Below are 21,698 nucleotides of genomic sequence, written 5' to 3'. Positions count from 1 at the left end.
AACCAAGGACCTCTTTATATACTATGGAGGATTAGGGTTAAACCCTAATACCCATGACTCTTCATTTACCTAGGATCCATGTGTTAAAAGCTCCATGGACTTCCATATACTCTTAATCCATCATAAATAAATGTTAGCCCAATCCATATATATATATATATATATATATATATATATATATATATATATATATATATAAGAGTCCATATTTAATTAGCCTCTTTTGATCACTAAATTAATTCCAAAATTAATTCTTGATAAACAGTAATTAAACAATATGATTTCATATTATTATATTATAACTTATAATATATATATTAATATATCATAAAAATCTTATTCTCAAAAATATATCCATACAAGTTGTTAGGTGAAGTGCAACCTAAATGGACCATGCCGGGTCCGGTCAGTTTCATACCAGATATAGTTACGGATTTAGACATGTTATCCAACAGATTTCATGAATGAACAGAATAACCAAATGATCAAGCATCTACCTACATACTCGATTCATCAAATCTATTAATACCGCAGGTGCATTGGTGAGCCCAAATGGCCATACCATGAACTCGTAATGCCAATAACGAGTCTGGAATGCGGTCTTCTCCACGTCCTCCTCTATGACCTTGAATTAACGATATTTATACCTCGTATCTATTTTCGAAAATCAAGATGCACCCTGCAACTGATCAAAGCGGTCATCAGTCCACAAAAGGGGATAACAGCTCTTCACCGTTAACTTGTTCAACTCCCAGTAATCAATGGACATCCAGTTTGAACCATCCTTCTTCATGACGAAGAAAATTGGCGCTTCCCACGGAGAACTGCTCGGTGCGATGAACTGCTTTCCTAGAAGCTCCTGCAACTTAGATGATAACTCATTCATCTCAGGCAGTACCAAGAGTTATGGCGCCTTGGCAATCGGGGTTGCACCTAGCACAAGGTCAATCCTTAACTCAACCTGCCTCTTAGGTAGACATCGAGTACCTCCTCCAGAAACACATCGGAAAACTCTCTAACCACCTGGACCTTTGAAAGTAAAACCTGATGCCTATCCCACATATCCACCACATAAGCCAAGAAACCCGCGCACCCATGTTAAATATACTGTCGTGCCCTAGCTACAAAACAAAACCTTGAACCCATCCTGGTGCCCTCTCCGTAGATAACTAGTTCTCCCCCACTTGAGTTCAAACTACAAGATGCTGGCCCTCACAATCAATCATAGTGTCACACCCCCAAACCAAGGATGGCGGAAACGTCTGGGGGTGGAGGACTTCATGTACAGTATCACAACAACGTGTATAATAGTGCTCAAAGTAAAAACAACCACCATATATATAATTGCAAAAGTTACACCAAAGTATATGTTTATATGTTTCAAAAGCAATTACATTATGATGACAAAATAAATTGTTGACGGTTTAACGTCCCATCCTCAAAGCGATGAAGTTTTCCTGTTTCACTGATTTCCTGAGAATACAAGTAGTTTTAAAAGTGTCAACAATTAAGTTGGTGAGTTGATAAGAGTTTTGTTTGAAGTAGAAACCGTTTTCCTTGTAAAATCGATATAGTTTGATTTCCAGAAAATCCAATATTTTCTTAGTTAAGTGTGAATAGAAATATTCCTATATGATGCATTAATGAACCCTAGAATGACCCGTAGAGTTCCTCTATAATCGTCCAACGTATATAAGTTATATAAGGTTTAAATTAGATAAAACGTTGAATATAGTGGGTCTGCCCTAGGTCCACAACAAAACAAGGAACAGGAGATGAGGCAGGCATCACTAATTCTAGGCCAATCGAGACAAAATTCTTATAGGACTCAAACATGTACGCTCAGCGATTATAGTTGAAGTCTAACAGTTCTACATGCAATATAGTTTTAATATCATAATAACTAACTTAAGTGAACCTGGTACTTTGTATCGGTACCCCCTTTCTTTATAGAGACCCGACACTTTGCATTTGTACCCCTTTTTGTATAGAGACCCGGTACTTTGTATTTGTACCCCTTTTTGTATAGAGAACCGGCACTTTGTATTTGTACCCCTTTTTGTATAGAGACCCGGCACTTTGTATTTGTACCCGTTTTTGTATAAGTGTGTTGAGTGATGTATCATAAACTATACCTATTATAGTTCATCTAAAATGTATATAATATGTATGAATTCTTTTATGGAAATGTATTAGTGTTGTGAATTTATCAAACTATACTTTTATAGTTACATAATACGCGTTCTAAATGAATGAATAATATTAATATGAATGACTTACTTTTAGTTCATAATGATAAACTAGCAAGGAAACACATTCAAATATTAGAACTTATGATTATACACTTTGCTCAACATAATACAAAGTGTTATGATATTTACATGCTGTTGGCAAAATTTAGCAATTCTGCCCTGTTTTGGAAAAATCATAGAAAAACCATACGAAGTCGAAAACTAGATCCGTAAATTCTGAGAGTTCACAAAATTTGTCTAGTTTGCTCATAATTTTTATCACAATTTTTAATGACCTCTAACTTGGGTGAAAAAGTCCATAATCACAGACTGGTCGGGATTGTTGTTTGAAATGATAGGCAGTTTTGTAAAAATCACCATAAATTGTAGAAAAATCGTATGGAGATGTGCAAGTAGTCATTTTAAAGCTACAAACTTGAACTATTTTCACCTTGTACAGTTTTGAAAAAAAAAATGTTTAAGATGCCCAAAACAGTCCGTGAATGGAGTTGAACTTTTCTGATGAAGGCTGTTAGAAATATTTAGTTATGTTCTTGATGTTTTAACTTGTATTCCCCCCCTGAAAACTTGAGAAAACATGAAAATGTAGGGGTATGGACTCACCTTAAGTGATTTCAGTAGGTAAGTGCTGAAGAAGAGAAGTGTTCAACCCAAGAACACTTGAAGAATCACTTGAAGATTCGAAGATCTAACACAATTATGAGAGAGTTTGTTTAAGATATCCATGATTTGAGTGGAAATAAGTGAGATAATCATAAAGAGAATGGATTATGCTTACCAAATGTGGAGGAAAAACTCAAGATCAGCCCTTGAATCTTGAATTTCTAGAGAGAGAAAGTGAGAGAGGAAAGAGTTTGATCTTCTTGTGAAATGAGAGCAAATGAGAGAAGTGAGGAGAGAGGATGAATATTCAGCTCTCAAAAACGTGGGAAAGAGTGATAATTGAGTGGAAAGGACATTGATGTGACCTAGGTAAGGTGGGGAGGTGTGGCTGGTCATAGAGTGGGTGTGGGAGTGGTTGCTTGTGTTATAAGGTAAAGCAAAGTCAACACTCCACCTCTTTGTACTTTACCTACTTGCTTTCATTATTTAAATAAAGATTTTTATGAAAATATGATTAAATTGTGAATATTTAGGGTTTATTATGTTAAAATATGATTTTGGGTGAAATTCCCACGTTAAAATAATTAAAAACGGGCCTTAAACGCAAAACTACGCGAAAACCAGGAGAAAATGAGTTCCCAGCGAGACCTCTCGGTCCTAGGCCGAGACTCGGTCCATGCTGACGATTGTAGCCGGAAACGAACAGAGGGAAACGAAGGGGCGAGGAGGTGAGAAACGAGAAGGCGCGAACCGGAAGTGAGAGGCGAAGGCGAGGGTTCGGTCCGGCGATGAAAGGCGAGAAGTCAGAACCGAACGGACTGTAGTGAACAGTAGTGAACAGTACCTTCGGTTCGGTTCTTCCAGGGCGAGGTTCAGTTCGGTTCCTCTTGAGCAGGGTTCGGTTTCGGTTAGTGGTGAACAGTACTTTCGGGTTCGGTTCGGCTCAGGAGGGTTCGGTTCGGTTCAGGAGGGTTCGGTTCGGCTCCTCTTGCTCTCAGTCCCTAAGAGGACCTTCGGGTCCTAAGAAGCTTCTCTCTTGGTTTCGGTTCCTAAAGCCTATTTTTCTCGTTTTCGCCTCGTTTTGAGCTGTTTTTGACCCGGTTAAGGGTCGGAATGACCCGAATGATTCCAAAAAGTTACGGGAAACTTTTGAGAGAGATTTGGGAGAGATTTCTCACACTTGGAGAGATTTGGGAGAGATTTGACATTCTTGGAGAGATTTCTCATACAAAGAGATATTTGAGAGAGGTTTCACATACTTGGAGAGATTTGGGAGAGATTTGACATTCTTGGAGGGATTTCTCATACAGAGAGATATTAGAGAGAGAGATTTCACATACTTGGAGAGATTTGGGAGAGATTTGACATTCTTGGAGAGATTTCTCATACAGAGAGATATTTGAGAGAGATTTCACATGTTTAGAGGGATTTGGGAGAGATTTGACATTCTTGGAGAGATTTCTATTACCGAGAGATATTTGAGAGAGATTTCACATACATGGAGAGATTTGGGAGAGATTTCACATAGAGAGAGATAGAGTGAAAACGATTGAGAGAGGTTCCGTGTGGGACAGTTGTAAGTGTCCGGCATCGCAATGCATGGTTCGTAAACCCTGTTAAGCCTCGTTTAAGGATCTTACACACTCCCGATGAGTAAGCATCATTGTTTTATCGGTTTGGCTCGCCACGTACTACAGTTTTTAGGTTAAAGAGATCTAGTTGTAACTACTTTTTGATTTATGTTTTCTTATCAGAATAGCGAGTTGTTTAGTAAATACTGAACGTAAGTCCAAGTACACAAGGGTTAGTTGAGCTGATCGGTTTGACTTGTTGACTTTATTTGACTTTGAATTGACCAGAATTTGACGGTTGTCACATCATCCCCCCCGTTAAAGGGAATTTCGTCCCGAAATTTGCACTTCGAATGGGGATCCAGGGATTTAGGGGAAAGATGGGGATAACTTTTCGTAGTACAAGAATTTGATTACTACTATGCATGCTTTAATCGATGCTAGATTTAGCATATAAAGAAATTTGGGATTTAAATGTCGATGTTAGAAACACGTACTGATATTTGCGGGCAGTTCCGGAGTGGTTTCTCCCTCGGTGATTGCAAGCACCCTCCCACCACCACCGGCATCTCTTGTCCTTGGGCATTCCCTTTTAAAGTGTCCCGTTTCTCCACACTCGTAACAGGTTGGGCTTACTCCAAAGCCAGGTACCTGGTTGATGGGTCGTGCTGGTGCCTTACAGAAACGAGCAGTGTGCCCCTCTCTGTCGCAGTTTTTGCAATGCATCTTTCGGCAAGCCCGAGTGTGATGGAAGTTACACTTGTTGCATTTTGGAAGTGTTCCAGCGTATGGTTTCATGGGAGTTGGCGTGGTGAGGGTTGTGGCAGCATGAACAACAAGGATCTGTTGCTTCTTAGCGAGGCCTTGGGTTGATTGGTCCTTCTTGTTGTCCCAAAACTTTCTTTCGTTGTTCCCTCCTCTTGCTTGGGTAAGGGTGGTTGTCATAGTGTCATGGTGGTCATGATGGTCAATGAGTTGTTGTGCTAACTCCTTGGCGCTGTCGAAGGTAGTTGGTCTTGAGGCCAGCACGCTATCTTGAATTTCGGGGGACAATCCCCAGAGGTAACGCTCCAACTTTTTGTCTTCCGGGGTGACCATAGCGGGACAAAGGAGTGCTAGATCACAAAATCAGTTGGTGTAAGTTGTAAGGTCGGAGCCTGCCATTCTGAGATTCCATAGTTCTTGCTCCAGCTTTTGCACTTCACCTCTTGGGCAATATTCCTTCAGCATCATCTTCTTCAAGTCCTCCCAACTTAACGAGTTAGCCACTGCAGGCGTAAGCGATTTAACTTTTCCGTTCCACCAAGTGAGAGCTCTTCCGATGAAGGTGAATGTCGCGTACTTGACTTTGCTCGCTTCGGGGCAAGCACAAATCTCAAAGATTTCTTCGGTCCTCTCGAACCATTGAATTAGTGCGAGGACACCCCTACTTCCATCGAAGGAATCGGATTTGCCATTTGTGAAGTCCTTGTAAGTGCATTCCCTTGTGCGTCCTGCACTATCTCCGTGGTTAGGGTTTGTGGCTCCAGATCCAGCACCACCAGTGTTATTTGTGCCAATTTGTGACATTGCAGCTACCACGGCTGCCGTTACTGCAACTTGGAACATTTCGGGATCAAACTGGGGAGGTGGCGTCGGAGGTGGTGGCGCTGTGCTGCCCGAAGGTCTGGGTCTTTTCCTTGGTGGCATCGTTCTGTCATGAGTTTGCAAAAAGAAAAATGATCAGATGGTAAGTTTCTACTAGTAAAGACAAGTCAGTTGTTATAGAATTAGATTTTTCCTACATTATTCTTCGATTTAAGAGTTCCTTAAATATAACTCATAAAGGAAGTCCATATGAATGAACTTCACGAGTTAGTAGGTTTTGTGGTCTCTCTTAGATTTTTCACGAGTGTGCTCAAGGCGATTGGTGCGGATCGTATGTATTCTTGCATTTGCATCAACCTCTGCGATACTATGGAGAGTTGTTCTACCCTGAATCTCGTTTCGGGCAACTCTATGGACCAGGATTGGAAAAATTTTATCTGCTGAGCTTCCTTCGTTTATGTTGTAGAAACTTCGTTCACAATTAAACGACATATGTTGGTCTTGTTCTTCGCTCCAGGTTTCCAAGCACTCTACCCAAGGAGGCGTCGGGCCCTGAAAAGCCGGTCAAGGGTTGGGATTTGGAACAAGAGTCATCGGGGTTAAGTTCTCCACTTCAGGGTCGGAGTCATAACCATCAGCATAGCCTTCAGCTTGGTGACCATCTACAGGGGTTGGGTAATCATTCTCTGGCTCCTCTCCGAGCCATTTGGTATTGTCGTGGTTAGGGTAATACGGGTCGTCGTGTGGATGGAAATCCAGCCATGATATTTTCGCGAGAAATGGGGATATAAGAAACAACTAAGCAAAAGTACTAATTGGCTAATTATATGATGATCTTTATTAGGTACTTCAACATATTGTTTAGTGCATACTAGTTATATGTATTCGGGACAGGATAGACCTTCGAATAAGCGACCCTAACTCTAAATCCCCAATCCAACGAGAACAGGAAGTAGAGCAAAGATTCACAGATTCAAAGTCTATGACGTCCTGGATGCATAAAATTTTAATGTATCCACTAAGCAACTATTGACCTATTGATAAAGATCTATTTAGTTCTCACATATGTAATTATAATGATGCCAAAATACCCCTATGGTATTTCATTGTGGTAGTGTTGGTAAGTTTTTAGACTTGTTGCCACATCACAACCATTCTTGGGCATATGTTAATCACTCCTCGGACCAGCATAGTTGATCAGGCTATGCCACTCCCAAGACTGACCATACATCCCCAGGCTTACCTGTGATATCCAACAATCATTACTTTTGTTTTGTCCTAAAATGATGCTGACCTTAGTATGTATGCATGCATGTATACTTTTAACAAAAGCTATTTATTCCTAAAGGTATAGTGGTTTTGAAATCTTAAAATCAGAGACCTTAGTCCCAATGCATTTATAGTTTGTATATCTTATGTGGTTCGATATACTTAGCTCACTATAAACAATGCTCTGATACCAATCTGTCACACCCCCAAACCAAGGATGGCGGAAACATCTGGGGGTGGAGGACTTCATGTACAGTATCACAACAACGTGTATAATAGTGCTCAAAGTAAAAACAACCACCATATATATAATTGCAAAAGTTACACCAAAGTATATGTTTATATGTTTCAAAACCAATTACATTATGATGACAAAATAAATTGTTGACGGTTTAACGTCCCATCCTCAAAGCGATGAAGTTTTCCTGTTTCACTGATTTCCTGAGAATACAAGTAGTTTTAAAAGTGTCAACAATTAAGTTGGTGAGTTCATAAGAGTTTTGTTTGAAGTAGAAACCGTTTTCCTTGTAAAATCGATATAGTTTGATTTCCAGAAAATCCAATATTTTCTTAGTTAAGTGTGAATAGAAATATTCCTATATGATGCATTAATGAACCCTAGAATGACCCGTAGAGTTCCTCTATAATCATCCAACGTATATAAGTTATATAAGGTTTAAATTAGATAAAACGTTGAATATAGTGGGTCTGCCCTAGGTCCACAACCAAACAAGGAACAGGAGATGAGGCAGGCATCACTAATTCTAGGCCAATCGAGACAAAATTCTTATAGGACTCAAACATGTACGCTCAGCGATTATAGTTGAAGTCTAACAGTTCTAGATGCAATATAGTTTTAATATCATAATAAATAACTTAAGTGAACCTAGTACTTTGTATCGGTACCCCATTTCTTTATAGAGACCCGGCACTTTGTATTTGTACCCCTTTTTCTATAGAGACCCGGCACTTTCTATTTGTACCCCTTTTTGTATAGAGACCCGGCACTTTGTATTTGTACCCCTTTTTGTATAGAGACCCGGCACTTTGTATTTGTACCCCTTTTGTATAAGTGTGTTGAGTGATGTATCATAAACTATACCTATTATAGTTCATCTAAAATGTATATAATATGTATGAATTCTTTTATGGAAATGTATTAGTGTTGTGAATTTATCAAACTATACTTTTATAGTTACATAATACGTGTTCTAAATGAATGAATAATATTAATATGAATGACTTAGTTTCAGCTCATAATGATAAACTAGCAAGGAAACACATTCAAATATTAGAACTTATGATTATACACTTTGCTCAACATAATACAAAGTGTTATGATATTTACATGCTGTTGGCAAAATTTAGCAATTCTGCCCTGTTTTGGAAAAATCATAGAAAAACCATACGAAGTCGAAAACTAGATCCGTAAATTCTGAGAGTTCACAAAATGTGTCTAGTTTTCTCAAAATTTTTATCACAATTTTTAATGACCTCTAACTTGGGTGAAAAAGTCCATAATCACAGACTGGTCCGGATTGTTGTTTGAAATGATAGGCAGTTTTGTAAAAATCACCATAAATTGTAGAAAAATCGTATGGAGATGTGCAAGTAGTCATTTTAAAGCTACAAACTTGACCTATTTTCACCTTGTACAGTTTTTAAAACAAAAATGTTTAAGATGCCCAAAACAGTCCGTGAATGGAGTTGAACTTTACTGATGAAGGCTGTTAGAAATATTTAGTTATGTTCTTGATGTTTTAACTTGTATTCCCCCCCCCCCCCCTGAAAACTTGAGAAAACATGAAAATGTAGGGGTATGGACTCACCTTAAGTGATTTCAGTAGGTAAGTGTTGAAGAAGAGAAGTGTTCAACCCAAGAACACTTGAAGAATCACTTGAAGATTCGAAGATCTAACACAATTATGAGAGAGTTTGTTTAAGATATCCATGATTTGAGTGGAAATAAGTGAGATAATCATAAAGAGAATGGATTATGCTTACCAAATGTGGAGGAAAAACTCAAGATCAGCCCTTGAATCTCGAATTTCTAGAGAGAGAAAGTGAGAGAGGAAAGAGTTTGATCTTCTTGTGAAATGAGAGCAAATGAGAGAAGTGAGGAGAGAGGATGAATATTCAGCTCTCAAAAACGTGCGAAAGAGTGATAATTGAGTGGAAAGGACATTGATGTGACCTAGGTAAGGTGGGGAGGTGTGGCTGGTCATAGAGTGGGTGTGGGAGTGGTTGCTTGTGTTATAAGGTAAAGCAAAGTCAACACTCCACCTCTTTGTACTTTACCCACTTGCTTTCATTATTTAAATAAAGATTTTTATGAAAATATGATTAAATTGTGAATATTTAGGGTTTATTATGTTAAAATATGATTTTGGGTGAAATTCCCACGTTAAAATAATTAAAAACGGGCCTTAAACGCAAAACTACGCGAAAACCGGGAGAAAATGAGTTCCCAGCGAGACCTCTCGGTCCTAGGCCGAGGTTCGGTCCCTAGGCCGAGACTCGGTCCATGCTGAGGATTGTAGCCGGAAACGAACAGAGGGAAACGAAGGGGCGAGGAGGTGAGAAACGAGAAGGCGCGAACCGGAAGTGAGAGGCGAAGGCGAGGGTTCGGTCCGGCGATGAAAGGCGAGAAGTCAGAACCGAACGGACTGTAGTGAACAGTACCTTCGGTTCGGTTCTTCCAGGGCGAGGTTCAGTTCGGTTCCTCTTGAGCAGGGTTCGGTTTCGGTTAGTGGTGAACAGTACTTTCGGGTTCGGTTCGGCTCAGGAGGGTTCGGTTCGGTTCAGGAGGGTTCGGTTCGGCTCTTCTAGCTCTCAGTCCCTAAGAGGACCTTCGGGTCCTAAGAAGCTTCTCTCTTGGTTTCGGTTCCTAAAGCCTATTTTTCTCGTTTTCGCCTCGTTTTGAGCTGTTTTTGACCCGGTTAAGGGTCGGAATGACCCGAATGATTCCAAAAAGTTACGGGAAACTTTTGAGAGAGATTTGGGAGAGATTTCTCACACTTGGAGAGATTTGGGAGAGATTTGACATTCTTGGAGAGATTTCTCATACAAAGAGATATTTGAGAGAGGTTTCACATACTTGGAGAGATTTGGGAGAGATTTGACATTCTTGGAGGGATTTCTCATACAGAGAGATATTAGAGAGAGAGATTTCACATACTTGGAGAGATTTGGGAGAGATTTGACATTCTTGGAGAGATTTCTCATACAGAGAGATATTTGAGAGAGATTTCACATGCTTAGAGGGATTTGGGAGAGATTTGACATTCTTGGAGAGATTTCTATTACCGAGAGATATTTGAGAGAGATTTCACATACATGGAGAGATTTGGGAGAGGTTTGACATAGAGAGAGATAGAGTGAAAACGATTGAGAGAGGTTCCGTGTGGGACAGTTGTAAGTGTCCGGCATCGCAATGCATGGTTCGTAAACCCTGTTAAGCCTCGTTTAAGGATCTTACACACTCCCGATGAGTAAGCATCATTGTTTTATCGGTTTGGCTCGCCACGTACTACAGTTTTTAGGTTAAAGAGATCTAGTTGTAACTACTTTTTGATTTATGTTTTCTTATCAGAATAGCGAGTTGTTTAGTAAATACTGAACGTAAGTCCAAGTACACAAGGGTTAGTTGAGCTGATCGGTTTGACTTGTTGACTTTATTTGACTTTGAATTGACCAGAATTTGACGGTTGTCACATCATCCCCCCGTTAAAGGGAATTTCGTCCCGAAATTTGCACTTCGAATGGGGATCCAGGGATTTAGGGGAAAGATGGGGATAACTTTTCGTAGTACAAGAATTTGATTACTACTATGCATGCTTTAATCGATGCTAGATTTAGCATATAAAGAAATTTGGGATTTAAATGTCGATGTTAGAAACACGTACTGATATTTGCGGGCAGTTCCGGAGTGGTTTCTCCCTCGGTGATTGCAAGCACCCTCCCACCACCACCGGCATCTCTTGTCCTTGGGCATTCCCTTTTAAAGTGTCCCGTTTCTCCACACTCGTAACAGGTTGGGCTTACTCCAAAGCCAGGTACCTGGTTGATGGGTCGTGCTGGTGCCTTACAGAAACGAGCAGCGTGCCCCTCTCTGTCGCAGTTTTTGCAATGCATCTTTCGGCAAGCCCGAGTGTGATGGAAGTTACACTTGTTGCATTTTGGAAGTGTTCCAGCGTATGGTTTCATGGGAGTTGGCGTGGTGAGGGTTGTGGCAGCATGAACAACAAGGATCTGTTGCTTCTTAGCGAGGCCTTGGGTTGATTGGTCCTTCTTGTTGTCCCAAAACTTTCTTTCGTTGTTCCCTCCTCTTGCTTGGGTAAGGGTGGTTGTCATAGTGTCATGGTGGTCATGATGGTCAATGAGTTGTTGTGCTAACTCCTTGGCGCTGTCGAAGGTAGTTGGTCTTGAGGCCAGCACGCTATCTTGAATTTCGGGGGACAATCCCCAGAGGTAACGCTCCAACTTTTTGTCTTCCGGGGTGACCATAGCGGGACAAAGGAGTGCTAGATCACAAAATCGGTTGGTGTAAGTTGTAAGGTCGGAGCCTGCCATTCTGAGATTCCATAGTTCTTGCTCCAGCTTTTGCACTTCACCTCTTGGGCAATATTCCTTCAGCATCATCTTCTTCAAGTCCTCCCAACTTAACGAGTTAGCCACTGCAGGCGTAAGCGATTTAACTTTTCCGTTCCACCAAGTGAGAGCTCTTCCGATGAAGGTGAATGTCGCGTACTTGACTTTGCTCGCTTCGGGGCAAGCACAAATCTCAAAGATTTCTTCGGTCCTCTCGAACCATTGAATTAGTGCGAGGACACCCCTACTTCCATCGAAGGAATCGGATTTGCCATTTGTGAAGTCCTTGTAAGTGCATTCCCTTGTGCGTCCTGCACTATCTCCGTGGTTAGGGTTTGTGGCTCCAGATCCAGCACCACCAGTGTTATTTGTGCCAATTTGTGACATTGCAGCTACTACGGCTGCCGTTACTGCAACTTGGAACATTTCGGGATCAAACTGGGGAGGTGGCGTCGGAGGTGGTGGCGCTGTGCTGCCCGAAGGTCTGGGTCTTTTCCTTGGTGGCATCGTTCTGTCATGAGTTTGCAAAAAGAAAAATGATCAGATGGTAAGTTTCTACTAGTAAAGACAAGTCAGTTGTTATAGAATTAGATTTTTCCTGCATTATTCTTCGATTTAAGAGTTCCTTAAATATAACTCATAAAGGAAGTCCATATGAATGAACTTCACGAGTTAGTAGGTTTTGTGGTCTCTCTTAGATTTTTCACGATTGTGCTCAAGGCGATTGGTGCGGATCGTATGTATTCTTGCATTTGCATCAACCTCTGCGATACTATGGAGAATTGTTCTACCCTGAATCTCGTTTCGGGCAACTCTATGGACCAGGATTGGAAAAATTTTATCTGCTGAGCTTCCTTCGTTTATGTTGTAGAAACTTCGTTCTCTATTAAACGACATATGTTGGTCTTGTTCTTCGCTCCAGGTTTCCAAGCACTCTACCCAAGGAGGCGTCGGGCCCTGAAAAGCCGGTCAAGGGTTGGGATTCGGAACAAGAGTCATCGGGGTTAAGTTCTCCACTTCAGGGTCGGAGTCATAACCATCAGCATAGCCTTCAGCTTGGTGACCATCTACAGGGGTTGGGTAATCATTCTCTGGCTCCTCTCCGAGCCATTTGGTATTGTCGTGGTTAGGGTAATACGGGTCGTCGTGTGGATGGAAATCCAGCCATGATATTTTCGCGAGAAATGGGGATATAAGAAACAACTAAGCAAAAGTACTAATTGGCTAATTATATGATGATCTTTATCAGGTACTTCAACATATTGTTTAGTGCATACTAGTTATATGTATTCGGGACAGGATAGACCTTCGAATAAGCGACCCTAACTCTAAATCCCCAATCCAACGAGAACAGGAAGTAGAGCAAAGATTCACAGATTCAAAGTCTATGACGTCCTGGATGCATAAAATTTTAATGTATCCACTAAGCAACTATTGACCTATTGATAAAGATCTATTTAGTTCTCACATATGTAATTATAATGATGCCAAAATACCCCTATGGTATTTCATTGTGGTAGTGTTGGTAAGTTTTTAGACTTGTTGCCACATCACAACCATTCTTGGGCATATGTTAATCACTCCTCGGACCAGCATAGTTGATCAGGCTATGCCACTCCCAAGACTGACCATACATCCCCAGGCTTACCTGTGATATCCAACAATCATTACTTTTGTTTTGTCCTAAAATGATGCTGACCTTAGTATGTATGCATGCATGTATACTTTTAACAAAAGCTATTTATTCCTAAAGGTATAGTGGTTTTGAAATCTTAAAATCAGAGACCTTAGTCCCAATGCATTTATAGTTTGTATATCTTATGTGGTTCGATATACTTAGCTCACTATAAACAATGCTCTGATACCAATCTATCACACCCCCAAACCAAGGATGGCGGAAACGTCTGGGGGTGGAGGACTTCATGTACAGTATCACAACAACGTGTATAATAGTGCTCAAAGTAAAAACAACCACCATATATATAATTGCAAAAGTTACACCAAAGTATATGTTTATATGTTTCAAAACCAATTACATTATGATGACAAAATAAATTGTTGACGGTTTAACGTCCCATCCTCAAAGCGATGAAGTTTTCCTGTTTCACTGATTTCCTGAGAATACAAGTAGTTTTAAAAGTGTCAACAATTAAGTTGGTGAGTTCATAAGAGTTTTGTTTGAAGTAGAAACCGTTTTCCTTGTAAAATCGATATAGTTTGATTTCCAGAAAATCCAATATTTTCTTAGTTAAGTGTGAATAGAAATATTCCTATATGATGCATTAATGAACCCTAGAATGACCCGTAGAGTTCCTCTATAATCGTCCAACGTATATAAGTTATATAAGGTTTAAATTAGATAAAACGTTGAATATAGTGGGTCTGCCCTAGGTCCACAACCAAACAAGGAACAAGAGATGAGGCAGGCATCACTAATTCTAGGCCAATCGAGACAAAATTCTTATAGGACTCAAACATGTACGCTCAGCGATTATAGTTGAAGTCTAACAGTTCTAGATGCAATATAGTTTTAATATCATAATAAATAACTTAAGTGAACCTAGTACTTTGTATCGGTACCCCCTTTCTTTATAGAGACCCGGCACTTTGTATTTGTACCCCTTTTTCTATAGAGACCCGGCACTTTCTATTTGTACCCCTTTTTGTATAGAGACCCGGCACTTTGTATTTGTACCCCTTTTTGTATAGAGACCCGGCACTTTGTATTTGTACCCCTTTTTGTATAAGTGTGTTGAGTGATGTATCATAAACTATACCTATTATAGTTCATCTAAAATGTATATAATATGTATGAATTCTTTTATGGAAATGTATTAGTGTTGTGAATTTATCAAACTATACTTTTATAGTTACATAATACGTGTTCTAAATGAATGAATAATATTAATATGAATGACTTAGTTTCAGTTCATAATGATAAACTAGCAAGGAAACACATTCAAATATTAGAACTTATGATTATACACTTTGCTCAACATAATACAAAGTGTTATGATATTTACATGCTGTTGGCAAAATTTAGCAATTCTGACCTGTTTTGGAAAAATCATAGAAAAACCATACGAAGTCGAAAACTAGATCCGTAAATTCTGAGAGTTCACAAAATGTGTCTAGTTTGCTCATAATTTTTATCACAATTTTTAATGACCTCTAACTTGGGTGAAAAAGTCCATAATCACAGACTGGTCCGGATTGTTGTTTGAAATGATATGCAGTTTTGTAAATATCACCATAAATTGTAGAAAAATCGTATGGAGATGTGCAAGTAGTCATTTTAAAGCTACAAACTTGACCTATTTTCACCTTGTACAGTTTTGAAAACAAAAATGTTTAAGATGCCCAAAACAGTCCGTGAATGGAGTTGAACTTTTCTGATGAAGGCTGTTAGAAATATTTAGTTATGTTCTTGATGTTTTAACTTGTATTCCCCCCCTGAAAACTTGAGAAAACATGAAAATGTAGGGGTATGGACTCACCTTAAGTGATTTCAGTAGGTAAGTGTTGAAGAAGAGAAGTGTTCAACCCAAGAACACTTGAAGAATCACTTGAAGATTCGAAGATCTAACACAATTATGAGAGAGTTTGTTTAAGATATCCATGATTTGAGTGGAAATAAGTGAGATAATCATAAAGAGAATGGATTATGCTTACCAAATGTGGAGGAAAAACTCAAGATCAGCCCTTGAATCTCGAATTTCTAGAGAGAGAAAGTGAGATAGGAAAGAGTTTGATCTTCTTGTGAAATGAGAGCAAATGAGAGAAGTGAGGAGAGAGGATGAATATTCAGCTCTCAAAAACGTGGGAAAGAGTGATAATTGAGTGGAAAGGACATTGATGTGACCTAGGTAAGGTGGGGAGGTGTGGCTGGTCATAGAGTGGGTGTGGGAGTGGTTGCTTGTGTTATAAGGTAAAGCAAAGTCAACACTCCACCTCTTTGTACTTTACCCACTTGCTTTCATTATTTAAATAAAGATTTTTATGAAAATATGATTAAATTGTGAATATTTAGGGTATATTATGTTAAAATATGATTTTGGGTGAAATTCCCACGTTAAAATAATTAAAAACGGGCCTTAAACGCAAAACTACGCGAAAACCGGGAGAAAATGAGTTCCCAGCGAGACCTCTCGGTCCTAGGCCGAGGTTCGGTCCCTAGGCCGAGACTCGGTCCATGCTGAGGATTGTAGCCGGAAACGAACAGAGGGAAACGAAGGGGCGAGGAGGTGAGAAACGAGAAGGCGCGAACCGGAAGTGAGAGGCGAAGGCGAGGGTTCGGTCCGGCGATGAAAGGCGAGAAGTCAGAACCGAACGGACTGTAGTGAACAGTAGTGAACAGTACCTTCGGTTCGGTTCTTCCAGGGCGAGGTTCAGTTCGGTTCCTCTTGAGCAGGGTTCGGTTTTGGTTAGTGGTGAACAGTACCTTCGGGTTCGGTTCGGCTCAGGAGGGTTCGGTTCGGTTCAGGAGGGTTCGGTTCGGCTCCTCTTGCTCTCAGTCCCTAAGAGGACCTTCGGGTCCTAAGAAGCTTCTCTCTTGGTTTCGGTTCCTAAAGCCTATTTTTCTCATTTTCGCCTCGTTTTGAGACGTTTTTGACCCATTTAAGGGTCGGAATGACTCGAATGATTCCAAAAAGTTACGGGAAACTTTTGAGAGAGATTTGGGAGAGATTTCTCACACTTGGAGAGATTTAGGAGAGATTTGACATTCTTGGAGAGATTTCTCATACAAAGAGATATTTGAGAGAGGTTTCACATACTTGGAGAGATTTGGGAGAGATTTGACATTCTTGGAGGGATTTTTCATACAGAGAGATATTAGAGAGAGAGATTTCACATACTTGGAGAGATTTGGGAGAGATTTGACATTCTTGGAGAGATTTCTCATACAGAGAGATATTTGAGAGAGATTTCACATGCTTAGAGGGATTTGGGAGAGATTTGACATTCTTGGAGAGATTTCTATTACCGAGAGATATTTGAGAGAGATTTCACATACTTGGAGAGATTTGGGAGAGATTTGACATAGAGAGAGATAGAGTGAAAACGATTGAGAGAGGTTCCGTGTGGGACAGTTGTAAGTGTCCGGCATCGCAATGCATGGTTCGTAAACCCTGTTAAGCCTCGTTTAAGGATCTTACACACTCCCGATGAGTAAGCATCATTGTTTTATCGGTTTGGCTCGCCACGTACTACAGTTTTTAGGTTAAAGAGATCTAGTTGTAACTACTTTTCGATTTATGTTTTCTTATCAGAATAGCGAGTTGTTTAGTAAATACTGAACGTATTTCCAAGTACACAAGGGTTAGTTGAGCTGATCGGTTTGACTTGTTGACTTTATTTGACTTTGAATTGACCAGAATTTGACGATTGTCACACATAGCACCGAAACGGCTCAGCAAATCCATACCCATAATCAAACAAACATACCCCATGCGTATAGGGATAAAATTGATCAAATAAGGAACCCTGAGGAGCTCCTCAATACAACGGAAGTTGGCATAATACAATCTGTATAGGCTTGTTGAGTCATCCAACAGACTCGGTGAGTTCATCCCCATCGAATCCTAATTATATCGATGAGTTTATACTGGATCAAAATATCAGAACAAACCCGCTACGACTTGTTGAGTCATCCAACAGAATCGGTGAGTTCATCCCCATCGAATCCTCATTCAACTATCTGAGGTAAGATCTGTTGCTCTAAATTATAGATCCAACCTCCTAACATCCAATAATCATGTAAATGTTCGAATTTTACATCCATGCATCACACATCTAGCTCTTATTTGACAAAATAACCATCATAATGGAGTTCTAGGCTCAACACCCTTATGTGACTGCATAAAGCTTGAATCATGGGACTCTATGGACCTCTAAAGGTCCAGATCTATAGTTTAAGCCTCAAGGGGACTTCTTATACTCAATATCTTTACTAAAAGAGGGTAAAGAAACCCTAATTTCATGAGATACTAATCATATGAAAATAGGTACAGATTTATACCTTAAACACTAGCCAAGAATGGAATATAAGTAGATATGAGTTCCTCTAGTTGATTTAGCTTGAACAATCTTTTCGTTCCTTGAAAGAATGCACCAAAAATGATGAAAATGGCTCCCTCTCTCTCTCTCTCTCTAAGATCTCTGGATCGATTTTGGTCTCTCAAAGGGAAGTGTGGCTGCAAATGAAGGCCATAAGGGCCTATAAATAGGCCACAAACCCAAACAATTAGGGTTTTCCTCAGCAGTGCTGACTCGGCGAGTCAGCTCCCCGACTCATCGAGTCCAGTCATTAAAACACGTCACCAGGCACGATCCTACTCTACGAGTTGAGGCAATAACTCGTCGAGTGTCTCTCTAAAATTCCATATTTTTAAATGAAATAAAATACCTGGAAATCTAGATGTTACAATTCTCCCCCACTAGGATCAGAGTTTTCCCTCGAAGTTGTGCTCCGCAAATAACTCAGGATGCTACTCCTGCATCTCTAACGCTGGCTCCCATGTCAACTCAGACTCCTTCCGATGCTGCAACAGGACCTGAACCCGGGGCACTTCTTTATTCCTCAAAACATTCACCTTCCTATCCAAAATGGTGATAAGTCTCTCAACATAATTCAGTCTTGCATCGATCTGAATGTCTTCCAATGGAACAATTTCCTTCTCATCGGCCACACACTTCCTCAACTAGGACACATGGAAGGTGCTATGGATCACGCTCAACTCCTCAGGTAGCTTTAGTTGGTATGCAACCTTGCCTAACCTGGCGATCACTCTAAAAGATCCAATGTATTAAGGTCCCAACTTGCCTCGCTTCCTAAACCAGATTACCCCTTTCCATGGGGAAACCTTCAGAAACAGAAAATCTCCAACTTGTAACTCAAGCTCGGATCGTCTTCTGTCTGCGTAACTCTTCTGAAGATTCTGAGCCATCAATAACCTCCGTTTAACCTGCTAAATTTGCTCGGTCATCTTCAGCACTATCTCGATGCAACCCATAATTCTCTACCCCACCTCTCCCCAACAGATGGTAGTACGACACCTCCTCCCATACAGGAGCTCAAAGGGAGGCATACCAATGCTCGAATGATGGATGTTGTTGTAGGAGAAGTCAGACAGAGGTAAATAAGTCTCCCAACTCCCTCTGAAGTCCATGACACAGGCATACAACATATCCTCGAGCGTCTGAATTGTCAGCTTGCTCTACCCGTCTGTCTGTGGGTGGTATGTGGTGCTGAAATGCAACCGCGTGCCTAGCTCCTCATGAAATTTCTTCCAAAATCGGGAGGTAAAATGCACGTCTCGGTCTAAAATGATCGGGACCGACACTCCATGCCTAGACACCACCTCTCTCACATAAATGTCGACCAGCTTCTCTATAGAAGAGCTCTCACTAATAGCTAAGAAGTGAGCACTCTTCATCATTTGGTCCGCGATCACCCAAATCGCGTCAATTCCACGCGCCGTTCTCGGTAACTTAGTGATGAAGTCCATAGAGATCTGCTCCCACTTCCACTAGGGAGTCTCCAAAAGCTTTAATGGACCATGTGGATGTTGGTGCTCTGCCTTGACCTGACGGCAGGGCCACCAATAATCCCACTTTAGGTACATATACATCTTAGTGGCCCCGTGATGGATTAAGAATCTCTACCTATGCGCCTCTTCCATCAAAATGTCATGTGCTCCACCCGTATAAGGCACCCAAATCCTCCCTCGGAAGGTCATAAGCCCTCAACTATCAGTCACAAACTCAAATACCTGCCTAATTACTCGCTCCCTTTTGTGGTTTTCTGGTCTAACATCCTCCGCATGGGCCTCCCGGATGGTAGCCAACACTGTAGTCATCATTTTCATCCTCATACACACATCTTGAATCGGGGCACTCTCTGTCATGCAGCTCAGGGCATCGGCTACCACATTAGCCTTGCCCGGATAATACAGAATCTCACAGTCATAATCTTTTACCACATGTAACCACCTCCTCTGGCGCATATTTAGATTGGGTTGATCCATAAGATACTTCAAACTCTTGTGGTATATGTAGATAGTACACCGAACCCCATACAAATAGTGACGTCGGATCTTGAGGGTGAACACCACCGCCCCCAGCTCCAAATCGTGGGTGGGATACCTCGTCTTGTGAGGCTACAACTGCCTCGAAGCATATGCTATCACGTGGCCTCTCTGTATAAGCACTACAACCAACACAGATATGGATGCATCACAGTAAACCACAAAATCCTCCATCCCTTCAGGAAGGGATAACATCGGGGCTTCGCACAGTCTCTGGCGAAGAGTCTCAAACGAGGTCTACTGCTCGGGACCTCAAACAAAAGCAATGCCCTTCCGGGTCAATCTAGTGAGAGGAGTGACAATCTTGTAGAAATATTTGATAAACCTACGATAGTAACCGGCCAACCGTAGAAAACTCCTGATCGCGGTGGGGGATCTCGACAACTCACAACTCATCAAAGCCTCAATCTTGGCCGAATTGACCAAAATCCCATCCTAGTTAACAAGATGCCCTAAGAACTGAACCTCTCGTAACAAGAAATCACACTTGGAGAACTTTGCATAAAGTGTCTAGGACCTCAACACTCTAAGCATCTCCCTTAAATGCTTATCGTGCTTTTCATTGGATATCGAATATACTAGTATACCATCGATGAACACTATCAATGATCGATCAAGCATAAGTCTGCACACCCAGTTCATGAGATCCATGAATGTCGTCGGTGCATTGGTGAGACCAAATGGAATCACCACAAACTCGTAATGACCATAATGAGTCCTGAGTGATGTCTTCTGAATATCCTCATCACGCACTCTCATCTGATGATATCCAGATCTCAAATAGATCTTGGAGAACCAAGATGCACCATGTAACTTATCAAACAGATCATTAATCCTCAGAAGCGGATAACGGTTCTTGACCACCACCTTGTTCAACTCCAGATAGTCAATACACATCCAGTGGGATCTATCCTTCTTATTGACAAAGTGTAACATCCCAAAATTCAAGGCCAAAATTTTCATTTTTAAATAAGTTATTATAAAACCAAAAGTATAAGAAAGCATCCATAATATCATGTCATGTCAAAACCAAGGTAGAAATAACCAAAACATGTAATCATTAACAATATCAGAGTGTAATACCAAAGATCTCATCTGTGGAAAACCATAGTGTGATGCACTGCGATCGAGCCGACTCCTTTTCTTTGAAAACGAAGTACCTGAAACCAAAACTGAAAACTACAAGCACTAAGCTTAATGAGTTCCCCCATCATACCACATACCATACAATCACATAGCATACATACGATCGGGCAATTCTGGAGTGCCCGACCTACCCATGTCAAGCCATTCTGGGGTGTTCACTACCCGTGTCAAGCCATTTTGGGGTGCTGACTACCCATGTCAGGACATTCTTGGGTGCCTGCATACCCTCCGGTCTATCTCACCCAGTAACGGGGACTATTTGACCCCTACTAATATCACATAATAACATATCATAACATAACAATATTTTCAGGCATATTTGGGGTACCCGACCTACCCTTTGGTCCTAACAACCGAACTTGGGGACTAATCCCCTCCTACTACCACTATAACATATAACATATCATGATATCACATAAACATACCACGTAGTAGCAAACCATATAATTATCACAACGACAATCATCTCAACTATAATCAACTACTAGTGGGTCCGCCTTAGTGCCTTAGACCCATTTCTACTGGAAGGTAACTCACCTCACACTACTGAAGTCACGTAGACTCAACCCCACACTACTAAAGTCCCGCAGACC

Source organism: Lactuca saligna, chromosome 5 (assembly GCF_052625555.1).
Source record: "Lactuca saligna cultivar CGN05327 chromosome 5, ASM5262555v1, whole genome shotgun sequence".
In the NCBI taxonomy this organism is placed as follows: Eukaryota; Viridiplantae; Streptophyta; class Magnoliopsida; order Asterales; family Asteraceae; genus Lactuca; species Lactuca saligna.
This window is presented reverse-complemented; position numbering follows the sequence as displayed.